The sequence below is a fragment of the Oryctolagus cuniculus genome, chromosome 2 (genome assembly GCF_964237555.1).
Source record: "Oryctolagus cuniculus chromosome 2, mOryCun1.1, whole genome shotgun sequence".
In the NCBI taxonomy this organism is placed as follows: Eukaryota; Metazoa; Chordata; class Mammalia; order Lagomorpha; family Leporidae; genus Oryctolagus; species Oryctolagus cuniculus.
The window spans coordinates 65,368,697-65,380,407 of record NC_091433.1 but is presented as its reverse complement, the minus strand read 5'-3'; the positions used below and the strand labels follow the sequence as shown (position 1 = coordinate 65,380,407).

The 11,711-nt window shown below is 47.6% G+C and overlaps 1 long non-coding RNA gene across 1 annotated transcript; it reads left to right on the top strand.

The window, feature by feature from the left end:
• Positions 1-1,333: 1,333 nt before the first annotated feature.
• LOC138848475 (uncharacterized) lies at positions 1,334-11,287 on the top strand. The gene is made up of 2 exons (XR_011386298.1): positions 1,334-8,579; positions 11,016-11,287. It is a non-coding gene; the product is annotated as an uncharacterized lncRNA (long non-coding RNA).
• Positions 11,288-11,711: the final 424 nt, after the last annotated feature.

Here is an 11,711-nt window from a genome sequence, read left to right as displayed (position 1 = left end):
GACCAGGAAGAAGCTCCTGGCTCCTGGCTTTGGCCTGGCCCATCCCTGGTTATTCTCTCTCTCTCTCTCTCACTGTCAAATAAAATAAAAAGAGCTCTGAAGATGGATGAGGGTGATACAACATTATGAATGCATTTAATGCCACTGAACTTCACACTTAAAATGAGTTAAGATGGTAAATTTTGCTTTGTGTGCACACATTTTACCATAACTATTAAAAAATATTTTGAAAGGCTAGACACTATGGGGAAGTGGGTATCTCTTCTAGGTAAGATTGTTAGATAAGGATTCTTTCCATAGTCTAGGCATACTCTTATCAAATGGCTGAGGGCTCCTTTGACAACCCATTCACCATGAGTGTGTCAGCACCCAGAGCTGGAGGAGGATAAAGTAAGTAAGGCGCATGTGGGAGTTGGTGGGGCTGGAGGTGGTGGAAGGAGGTGAGGTTTCCTAGCAAACATTTTGAATGACAGAGTCTGGGCATCTCAGACAATGCACTCATCTAAGAACACATCTGCCTCCTTTCACAAAACAAAGCCTCATCTTTCAGTGCTGGCAGTTGGGGGTGGGGGACTCTACACCAAAGAGGCCACTGTCCCTCACTGCAAATTCACCTTTGTGCGAGGCACCTCTCCTAATTGTTGCTGTTCCTCACTGGTGGGGAGGGAAGGGTTATATGCGTACAGTTCTTTCATGTTCTCAAAGCCATTACAACACTACTACAAAGAGGCTCTAGTATTTTTACAAGACTCTGCTCAAGGACAGGAAAACACAGAAAAACCCATGACCACACATAAGTATGTTGTTTGGCTTGTAAAATGTGACCTCTGAATCATCTGGTGACAATCTACCTGCAGTCTGACCTTCAACTTCTGGAAATGCGGCCTGCAGGGAGGGGGCTAGCGGTGCCCCCTGCTGCAGCCCACGTTTCCAATTGCAGCTCCTTGGCTGAGGAAGTTCTTCCTCCCCCAGCTGCCTGCCACTGGACCCTATGCCCTGCCCTCCCACACAGGGGCGGCTTCCTTGTAGCCCCCACAGGAAAAGCCTATCCCAAGTCAACACAGTCAAGGACCGGCTTGTTCCACTCCAGTCCAAGATGAAACTCTCTGTTTTTCCCTGAGCAGAGAGGAATGCGAGGTCTCAAGAGACACGCAGAAGACCCAAAGAAAGATAAGGACATTGTGTGCACCAGACAAATGAGAACCAGAAGGCACTGGGAAGATGTTCAGCAATGAAACTGAAGGAGGGAAAATACAAAGTTAATTTAGTGCGAAGTTTAGTTTAACTTTTGCTATCTATGGGGAATGAATTCTGTAAGTAGTGCCATTGATCTGTTGGGGAGAAGAAAGGGTATAATTTTCCAGTTCAGTGATCCTCAAAAGGTCATGAAGGGGATTGCTGGGTCTCCTAAAGTGATAAACCTTTAAAAATTGGGGGGGGGGGGGGCATAAAGTGTGGTTGGGGCTATGGAATGGCCTCTGTATTACAAAATAAAGCCCCGGATTTCCTCATTCCTCAGTCAGTCTGCAGGAGCCTGAACTGCTATCACTGTCACACTGCTCTGCAGTCGCTTCTGTTTGTTCGTGTCCTTTATCGGATTGTGAAAGCAGAACCTCCACCCTTGTACCCATAACACTGAAGCGAGTCTCAGCAAATATTAATAGTGCATAAGTGAGCTGGCGCCGCGGCTCACTAGGCTAATCCTCCGCCTTGCGGCTGCACACCGGGTTCTAGTCCCGGTCGGGGCGCGGGATTCTGTCCTGGTTGCCCCTCTTCCTGGCCAGCTCTCTGCTGTGGCCAGGGAGTGCAGTGGAGGATGGCCCAAGTGCTTGGGCCCTGCACCCCATGGGAGACCAGGATAAGTACCTGGCTCCTGCCATCGGATCAGCACGTTGCGCCGGCCGCGGTGGCCATTGGAGGGTGAACCAACAGCAAAGGAAGACCTTTCTCTCTCTCTCTCTCACTGTCCACTCTGCCTGTCAAAAAAAAAAAAAAGTGCATAAGTGACAAGAGTAATGCAATGTATGATATTCACAATGATGTGATGGGGTGAGCATTTGGTCCCCACCCTAGGGCTGTTGGCCATCTGTATAAAACTAATCTTTAGTATCCTGTCCCTTCAGAGAATAAAACTGATTTAAAGGAAGGGGGAGGGGTGCTGGCACCGTGACTCACTCAGTTAATCCTCTGCCTGCGGCACCAGCATCCTATATGGGTGCCAGGTTCTAGTCCCAGTTGCTCCTCTTCCAGTCCAGCTCCCTGCTGTGGCCCGGGAGGGCAGTGGAGGATGGCCCAGGTGCTTGGGCCCTGCACCCGCATGGGAGACCAGGAGGAAGCACCTGGCTCCTGGCTTTGGATCGGCGCAGCGCCGTTCGTAGCGGCCATTTGGAGAGTGAACCAATGGAAGGAAGACCTTTCTCTCTGTTTCTCTCTCACTGTCTGTAACTCTTCTTGTCAAATTAAAAAAAAAAAAAAAAAGGAGGGGGTCAGGGAACAGCTCTCAAATCATTCCATTTCTCTCCATCCCCAGTTGCACTACCTCATTACCCATCTTCATCTCTAACTCCAGGTGCCATGCACCTTTAAGGCTGTCTTTCTGGTCTTTCTGTCTCCTCTTCCATTCCAGTCCTGTCATCACACGACACACACTGAGTTCCCCAAAGCCAAAGCTACTCACATCAGTTTGTTACTCAAAACCTTTTCACTAGGGGCCAGCGCTGTGACACAGTATGTTAAAGCCCTGGCCTGCAGTGCCAGCATCCCATATGGGCATGGGTTTGAGTCCTGGCTGCCTCACTTCCAACACAGCTCTCTGCTATGGCCTGGGAAAGCAGCAGAAGGTGGCCCAAGTGCTTGGGCCCCTGCACCTGCATGGGGACCTGGAGGAGGCTTCTGGCTTCTGGCTTCTGATCAACTCAGCTCTGGCCGTTGTAGTCACTGGGGGGGGGGGGGGTGAACCAGTGGATGGAGGACCTCTCTCTGTAATTCTATCTTTCGAATAAATAAAAAAATAATTCTTAAAAAAATCATTTCACTGGTCCCCCACTGCCTACAAGATCAACCCTAAAACTCTCACAAACAAGTTCCAACCTCCTTGTCTTATTTCTTCAATGGGCTCAAAACATCTTATCCATTAGCCTTTGGAACTATTTTAAGTTTCCCCAAAACACGGCCTTTCACAGCTCTCCGAACTTGTTCCAGCTGTTTCCTCAGCCCAGAATGTCTTCACATTTTCCACCGAGCAAATTCTTAGTCTTCCTTAAAAACTCATCAAATGTCTGTGTGTGTAATTTCCAGTGGGAGGTCTCCCTGACTCCCCTGGACAGCTAGCAGCTTCCTTCTTTCTTATTGGAATTTTTTTTTTTTTTGATTGCTGAGTTGAAAAGTTCTTTACATATTCTGACATACATTTCTTACTGGAAATACAATTTGTACATTTTTTAATTTTTTTTTTTTCATTTTATTTTAAAGGCAGAGATACGGAGAGAAAGAGACAGATAGAGATCTTCCATTAGCTGATTCACTATCTCAAATGAGTGAACAGCCAGGGTGGGGCTGGGCTGAAGTCAGGAGCCCAGAACTCATTTTGGGTCTCCCACAAAGGTGGCAGGCACCCCAGTTCTTGAGCCGTCACCTGCTGCTTCCCAGGGTGTGCATTAGCAGGGAGCTGGAAGGGAAGCAGAGCAGCCAGGACTTGAACCGGGCACTCCAGTATGGGACACGGGCATCCCAAAGGCTGTGCCCACCTGGAAGTTTCCTTCTCTGATTCTAAAGCCCTTTGAATAGAATCCTAACAGCTTTTTTCAGATTCTGTGGTAATGATTTGTTTTCAATTCTGACATTCCTCCTCCTCCCCAGCACGCTTCTGAAGAGAGAAGACTGTCTTCAGATTGTCATCCATTAGCACAAGACCTAGACCCAACAGAAGCTAAAAAAAAAAAAAATGTTAATTCATTAACTTAAAATAGTCATTCAGTGTCTGCTGCCTGCCAAACCCTGGGCTCAGTGATGGGGATGCATTAGCGGTGAAGAGAGACGCGGTCGCTGCTCTCTGGGGACTTGAAAGATGGATGAATTTGCTAAACATCCTTCACTTCTTTAAAGCTTATTTCAGTTTAGCCTTGCCTTGTCCCAAGGAATTCAGATTAGTTGATGCTTATGCTACCATCGCTGTCTTCAAATGCCAACTCTGCCAAGTGACAGTGTTAATTAGGGTGGACAAGTATCATTGTGCTGGGAATTGAAAAAGTTTAAGTCAGACCTCTGCCTTCCAGAGTCCGCACAGCGCAAACCCACACATGGAACAATTAGGAGACAATATGGAAACATAATGAAGTGCTGATTGTTTGGGACAGATTGCATATTTTCAGGAGAGGATAATGAAGTCGGCTATGCAATTAGTACACAATTTATAATGCTGCTGTGCACACCATCAGTGAATTTAGCACGGCAGCAAAATAGCTTCCGATATAATAAACAAGGCCTTGCTCCCTATCTTCCTATAAGCACCAGATCTGGGGAAATACTGATCTGTTCATCTGCTTGGAAAGTGAACAAAGCTGTTCTCACAATGGTATGTAAAAAGAAACAGAAAAAAGAAAACACTGCCCCAAACTCAGATTTCTGGAGTGCTTTCCAAGGAGCTTGGACTCTCCAAGGATGGAAAGAACTAGAATTCTAAGTGTCCGTTTATTTCAGAGTGAGGAATTGGAGAACAATTAGGGGGAAGGCACCATTCTGGGCCCCAAAGACCTCAGCGCCCCTAGGGGAATTGTGTCAAACCTATGGGGACAGCATCCGCCTTAGTCAGGTGTTTGAGTTCTCATCTGAATATATTTTTCCCTTTGAATATTCCTTTCCCACCTTCTCTGCTCCCAATCCCTCGTAAGCCAGCAAGCCCAGGCTGTGGCTCTGACAGGAACCAGCAGGGCTGTAAGCTACTCTCTCCATACCCAAGGGGTCAGCGACAGGGAGAGAAGGGCAAGTGCAGAAAGAAATTCCTAAAGCTGTTTGCAACTAATCCCTTCTCTTGGAAATCCACACAGCTAGAAGATCCGGGGTTTACCCTGATCAGCCACATGGATAGGAGAGTAAAGCCTCCTTACTCTTGCCCTTCATGCCACACCTGCCATCCAGGGAATCTGACCCAGGACCAAGGACTCATCGTCCCCATTTGGCCAAAGAGCATGGGGGAAAGGTAGGGGAGTCGCTGCCTCAATGGACAAACTGCCTTTGTCAAACTTCAGGCAACAAGCAACAGAAAAACTAGAAGTCACTTTGAAGGCATAAAGACTGTATATTAAATGCCTTAAACAGCTTCAGGGAAGACCTTCACAAGAACCCAGCCTCGCAAGCATCCGCACATCACTGAGCAACACAGGAGCAGAGGGGAGGAAGGGAAGGCAGGCAGCCTATGGTACCGTGAGGACTGCCCTTCCTGGTCTCAAGTCCACGTGGCCCTAGCTGGGTTGGCCCAGGCTCAGCACTTGAAATGAATGCACTGAAGGTTCTGCAAGGGACAGAGGTGCAGACCCCTAGACTGCTCTGCTCCATCAGGCTCTGCAGGGATGAAACACACAGCTGCCCTTGGGAGTGTTTCAAGGACACAGCACGCTCCACATGTTAGCCCCAACAACTTGTAGCTGTCGAAGAAAAAAAAAAAGCCGAACTCGACTTTCATTCTTCCCTTCCATAGGCACTATTTTTTCTCTGTATTTCTGATAATATATGTCATATGGGCAATCAGAAACATGATTTTTTTCTTCTTCTTCTTCTAGCACCATACCTAAATTTTTCTTTAAAAATCTGTTTCCAAAAAGATGAAACAAAAAATTCCATTTGAAGGAAGCCTGAAGATTTTTCCTGTGCTTTGGCTCCTGCGGGTGAAATTAATATTCAGACTCAGATTCAGCCCCTGTGGACTGGCACGCGCAGGCCTGTGGCTCCCAGGCAAGCCTGCAGACAGGCCGGCCTCAGCTGTTCAGCAAATCCACCAGCCTCGCGGGTGTGAAAGCTGGTGCGGCTCAAGCACTTGGCCTGTCTTGGAGATGCGGTGCCATGGCCATTGCTGATTAAAATGGCTCCTCTGATAGAGAGGTCAAAAGAGGCTTTTCACACTGTGCAATGAATGGCCATCGACATTCATGGAATATCCATGATGAAAGGGGCTGCAGAGACCACCCCGCACAGCCTCACAGTTGAGAGATGAGAGAAGTGGAACTCCCAGCGGTGCTGGGACCGGCCCAAGCCTGACTGGCTCCAAGGTCATCCACCACTGCTTTTATCCCCATGGTTCCCAGCTCAAAGCCCAGAGGCCGCATTCAGCAGCCTGCAAAACTTTTTCCCATTTGGGGAAAACATCCTAAAATTTTGCAAATGTAATTCTAGGAAATGTTAATCAGTAGGATTTGATTTTCTTGCCTTTTAGAGCTGCCATTTTTACAACAATTTTCTCTTTAAGAGTAGGTAGTACATAAACACAATACAAGATTCAAAATACAGGGGCAGGCTTGTGACACAGCAGGTTAGGTGCCTGTGTCTCATATCAGAGTACTGGCTTGCAACTCAGCTACTCCGCTTCCAGTCAAGATCCCTGCTAATGTGCCTGGGAAGTGGATGATGGCTCAAGTACTTCAGTCTTTGCCACCTATATGGGAGACAAATGGAGTTCCTGGCTCCTGGCTTCAGCCTGGCCCAGCCCTGGCTGTTGTGGGCATTTAGGGAGTCAATCAGCAGATATAAGATCTTTCTATCTCTCCCCCTCTCTGTTGCTCTGCTTTTCAAATAAATAAGTAAATCTTTTTATTAAAAAAGATTCAAAATATATAAACGGGTATATAGTAATAGAAATAAACCTCCCACTCCTGGCCTCCTGTCCCACGTCCTCTTCCCTGGAGACAGGCACTGATGCTAGCTAAATTTTTATCTTTAGACATACCCTAAAATGCAAGCTTTAAAATGTTTAAAATGCCGTTCTGTCACTTTTTCCTTGTGATCACTGATGGAGTAATACCCAGGTGGTGAGCAGATCCAGGTCATTCCTCACGAAGGCTAGAGAGCGATCCCCTTGGAGGACTGCAGCGGGGAAGAATGTGCAGTGTGGCCCGACTGCTGCGTTCCCTCCATCATCAGCATTTCTGTGTCCACAAGCAGATGAACACACAGAATGAACGGCTCACAGCACGGCTGCTCAGCATTTGCGGCTTTCAATGACCACGTGTGAGATTTAGAGCAACAGAAAGCCAGAGAGGTGAAAGTTGACAAGCCTGCCTTTTCAGATAGCTCTTCATTATCTGTGATCTAAAAATCAAGCGCCGTAGAGGATTATGGGTAGACGTCAACGATGAACCTTGTTGCTTCCTTTAGAAACGGCTCTAAGATCTGCACTCCTGCTCATGCGCTCCCTGCCCCAAACCCCAGTGTTTGCTTCAGGTCAAGTCATCTTTCTTTACTGGACAACTACAATAGACTCTGTGTTATCCCCTCCCAAGCCAGTCCCTGTGGCTGAATCCTAGTGGGTGACCAGCAGAGGCTTGTAAATCCAGTCTGAGGTAACAGGGACCACACGTGACAATGAGTTTAGATGCCACTGCTCTAACTGACACTGAGAGGCCACTGCAAGATCTGAGGCAGATTTCCTTCAACACGTATGTCTTATCTGTGCGTTTACAACAAAATACCCTAGACAGGGCAGCATAGAAGCAACAGGCATTTGTTTCTAACCCAGCTGGAGTATGGGAAGACCCAGATACCAGCAGACTGAGGATGTGTGCGGGGCCCCTTCCTGGTTCACAGACGGTGACTTCTCCCTGGCCTCCTTCACAGCGTTGCAGCCTTTTCTGGGCCGAGCCTAGGGAAATACATACGAATCATGAACTGCCTGTGAAATTCTCTTCCCATCACTCCCTGCTCTGGGCCCAGAGGCAGATCCACCTGCAGGTGGGGAACCCTTCAGAGAAAAGCATTAGGAGAACCGTGTGGTGACCCCGTGAAACTGCCTGCCTAGCCCATGCAGTTAGCCTGACTGCTGGTGGGCGGCGGCGGGAGCCCTGGGCACATCTCCCCCCACCCCAGCCAAACAGGCAAACTGCTCCCCGGGTGTGGCCCAGGCCCACCAGGCAAGCTGTGGTAGCCTACGTGACCTTCAAGCTGACTGGAGAAGCGTAGCGGCACCAGTATCAGCTTCATCCTATGGCATTAGTATTGCCCTGAATTAGCTACGCCCCCTTTAAAAGCTTAGGCTTGGTCATTAATAAACGGACATGCTCACAGAAACTTGTTTTTCTTGTCCAGGAGCACCATCGGCCCACCCATGACGACAGCGCAGGGGCCCTGCGGGATGAGCCCGCAGAACCGCCCCGCCAGCTCCCGAGAGCGTGAGTCTTGGCTCATTCCAGCCGAGTAATCACCAGGCTTCCCTCAGTAAGCGGAGTTCCTTTATCCAGTACAATAGAAAGGCTTCCGGGCTTAGGGTCAGCGGCTGGACAACTCACACACAATCACACTGAAGGAATCTTCTGGGCCCAGCCAAGGAGAACGCCGGGAGCATAAAGATGGATGCTTTACCTTAAATCAAAAAGGTAAGCCCTCAGGCGAATGGGGCGGGGGCACCTGCCAATGTCAGGTATCTTTCGTGGATTGTCAGGAGTTTTCTGAGCTGGAAAGATTAAACAAAAATACGCAAATGATAAACTAAAAAAAAAAAAAAGGGAGGTTGTTTTACAGCATTCTTTCTAATATTACAATCCATGCTATCTTCCGAAGAACTTGAAAGCATATCTTGAATATTTCCTAAAATAATGAACCTAGCAACCACACGTCTTACATAACAAAGAACACTACACAGGCAATTGGTGCAGGAGTTAAGACGCCCCTTGGAACACAGATCTCTCATATCAGAGTGCCTGGCTTTGAGTCCTGGCTCTGCTTCAGATTCCAGCTTCCTACCAATGTGAACTTGGGAGGCAGCAGGTGATGGCTCAAGCACTTTCCGGCCCCGCATATCCCATGTGGGATACGCAGAGTGAGCTCCTGGCTCCTGGTTTTGGTCTGGCCCAGCTCTGGTTCTTGGATATGTATGGGGAGTGAACCAAAAAATGAGATTGCTCTATGTATATCTACCTCTGTCTCTTTGCTTTTCAAACTAAAAAATAAATAAATCTTAAAAATTTAAAAAAAGAACATCTTATAAATCATAACCATTTGCTACTAGTAATTGTTATCCCTGCCTTGACTGACAGCTCCTTTGGCCCCATCGTATGAATGTATGCACATAGTGAGGGCTCAGAACACTGTCTTAGTGTCTGTGCAGTACTAGGCCATGTCTGGGGTCCACTGTAGATAAGACTCATGTACAAACAATTACACAAAATAAACAGCAAGATGTTTTTCATTTCTTTATTTTCTGCATTTGAGAGGCAGAGAGAGAGAGAGCACATGATCCCACTTGCCAGTCCCTCCCCCCCGCCCCCCCCACTGCCTCCATGGACTGAGGCTGGGCCAGGCCAAAGCCAGGAGCCCAGAACTCTAACTGGCAGGGACATGAGCCCTCACCTGCTGCCTCCCGAGGTGTGCATTAGCAGGAAGTTGCATCACAAGCAGAGTGGAGACCTGAACCCAGGCACCCTCTTATGGGATAGAGGGTTCCTCAGCTGTCTCTCAGCCTTAACTGCCCACCTCATGCAGCAAGATCTGACCCTGCTGGGAGAGGAAAGTGGTATCTTTCTGAAAAGTTATCCTAGCTATCTGCAGGCATTTATGGGGGTTGTTTAACAAACGTTTCTCCTCCAACTTCCTTTTTTTTTTTTTTAATGAACATTTTGGAGCTTATAGAGCTTTTTTTTTTTTTAAAAAAAAATTTATTTGACAGGTAGAGTTATAGACAGAGAGAGACAGACAGAGAGAAAGGTCTTCCTTCCATTGGTTCACTCCCCAAATGGCCGCCACGGCTGGCGCTGCACCGATCCAAAGCCAGGAGCCAGGTGCTTCCTCCTGGTCTCCCATGCGGGTGCAGGACCCAAGCACTTGGGCCATCCTCCACTGCCCTCCCAGGCCACAGCAGAGAGCTGGACTGGAAGAAGAGCAACCGGGACTAGAACCCGGCGGCCATATGGGATACTGGCGCCACAGGCAGAGGATTAGACAAGTGAGCCACGGCGCCAGCCCAAGGAGCTTACGCTTTGGTTTTTTGTTTTGTTTTTGTTTTAAAAGATGTATTTATTTATTTAAAAGGCAGAGTTCCAGAGAGGCAGAAGCAAGAGAGAGAGAGAGAGAGAGATAGACAGACAGACACAGAAACAGAGAGGTCTTCCATCTGCTGGTTCACTCCCCAGATGGCTGCAACGGCTGAAGCTGGGCCTCTCCAAAGCCAGGAGCCAGGAGCTTCTTCTGGGTCTCCCACTCGGGTGCAGGGGCCCAAGGACCTGGGCCATCTTCTACTGCTTTCCCAGGGCATAACAGAGAGCTGGATAGGAAGTGGAGCAGCTGAGTCTCAAGCCAGCGCCCATTTGGGATGCTGGCACCACAGGCAGTGGCTTTACCTGCTGTGCCACAGCACTGGCCCCATCCTTCAACTTCTTATTACCAAATATTTATATTACCATATGAAAAATGTAAAAGGATAGTGCAATGAGTGCTTTCGTGTCCTCTGCATAAGCCTACTACTTGCCACATTTGTAGGGATGTGTATATTTCACATATTTCTGTTGTTATTGTTGAACCATTTGAAATAAATTGCAGACATCAGGCAATTTCCTACCTAAATACTTCAGCACGCATCTCCCAAGTGTAAGGGTGTTCTGCTACGTTGGGGTGGAGAATATTTTTCTGCCAATGGCCATTTGGATATTTATAACATCACTCTGAGCCACACAAAATGATCAACTTAAAAATTAAGTTGGGGCTGGCACTGTGGCACAGTGGGGTAAGGCCCCAGCCTGCAGTGCTGACATCCCATGTGGGTGCCAGTTCGAGACCTGACTGCTCCACTTCTTTTCCATCTCTCTGCTATGGCCTAGGAAAGCAGTAGAAGATGGCCCAAGTCCTTGGACCCCTGCACCCGAGTGGGAGACCCAGAAGAAGCTCCTGGCTCCTGGCTTCAGATCAGCTCAGCTCTGGCCATCGTGGTCATTTGGGGAGTGAACCAGTGGATGGAAGACCTTTCTCTCATGTTCACTTTGGCAGCACGTATACCAAAATTGGAACGATACAGAGAAGACCTTTCTCTCTCAGGCTCTACCTCTCTCTGTAACTCCGTCTTTCAAATAAATAAAAATAAATCTTTAAAAAATTAGCCTTCTATAGATTTATTGAATTTTGAATCTACCTACAGCTGCCTTGGCAGGGCGAGACCAAATGATTTTGCAGGTCTTAAATGGCCTACAGGTTGGACATTCCCCATCACCATTATGTAATCACAATACCATCATCACATCTAAGAAAATTAACAATAATTTCATATCATATCTGATATCCATTCCTAGGCCAATTTCCTCATTTGTTCCAAAGCTGTCCTTTGTAACTGGTTCTATCGAAGCCAGGATTCAAACAAGGCTCATACATTGCATTTGATATGCCTCTTTTCACCCAGAATTAATATTTTCCTGCCTTTTCCTCCCAAACACTGTTTTTTTGAAAATCCATGACAGTGAATTCACACTCTGTATTTTCCTAATTATTTCACTATGTTGTACTATAACTTGTTCTATTATCCC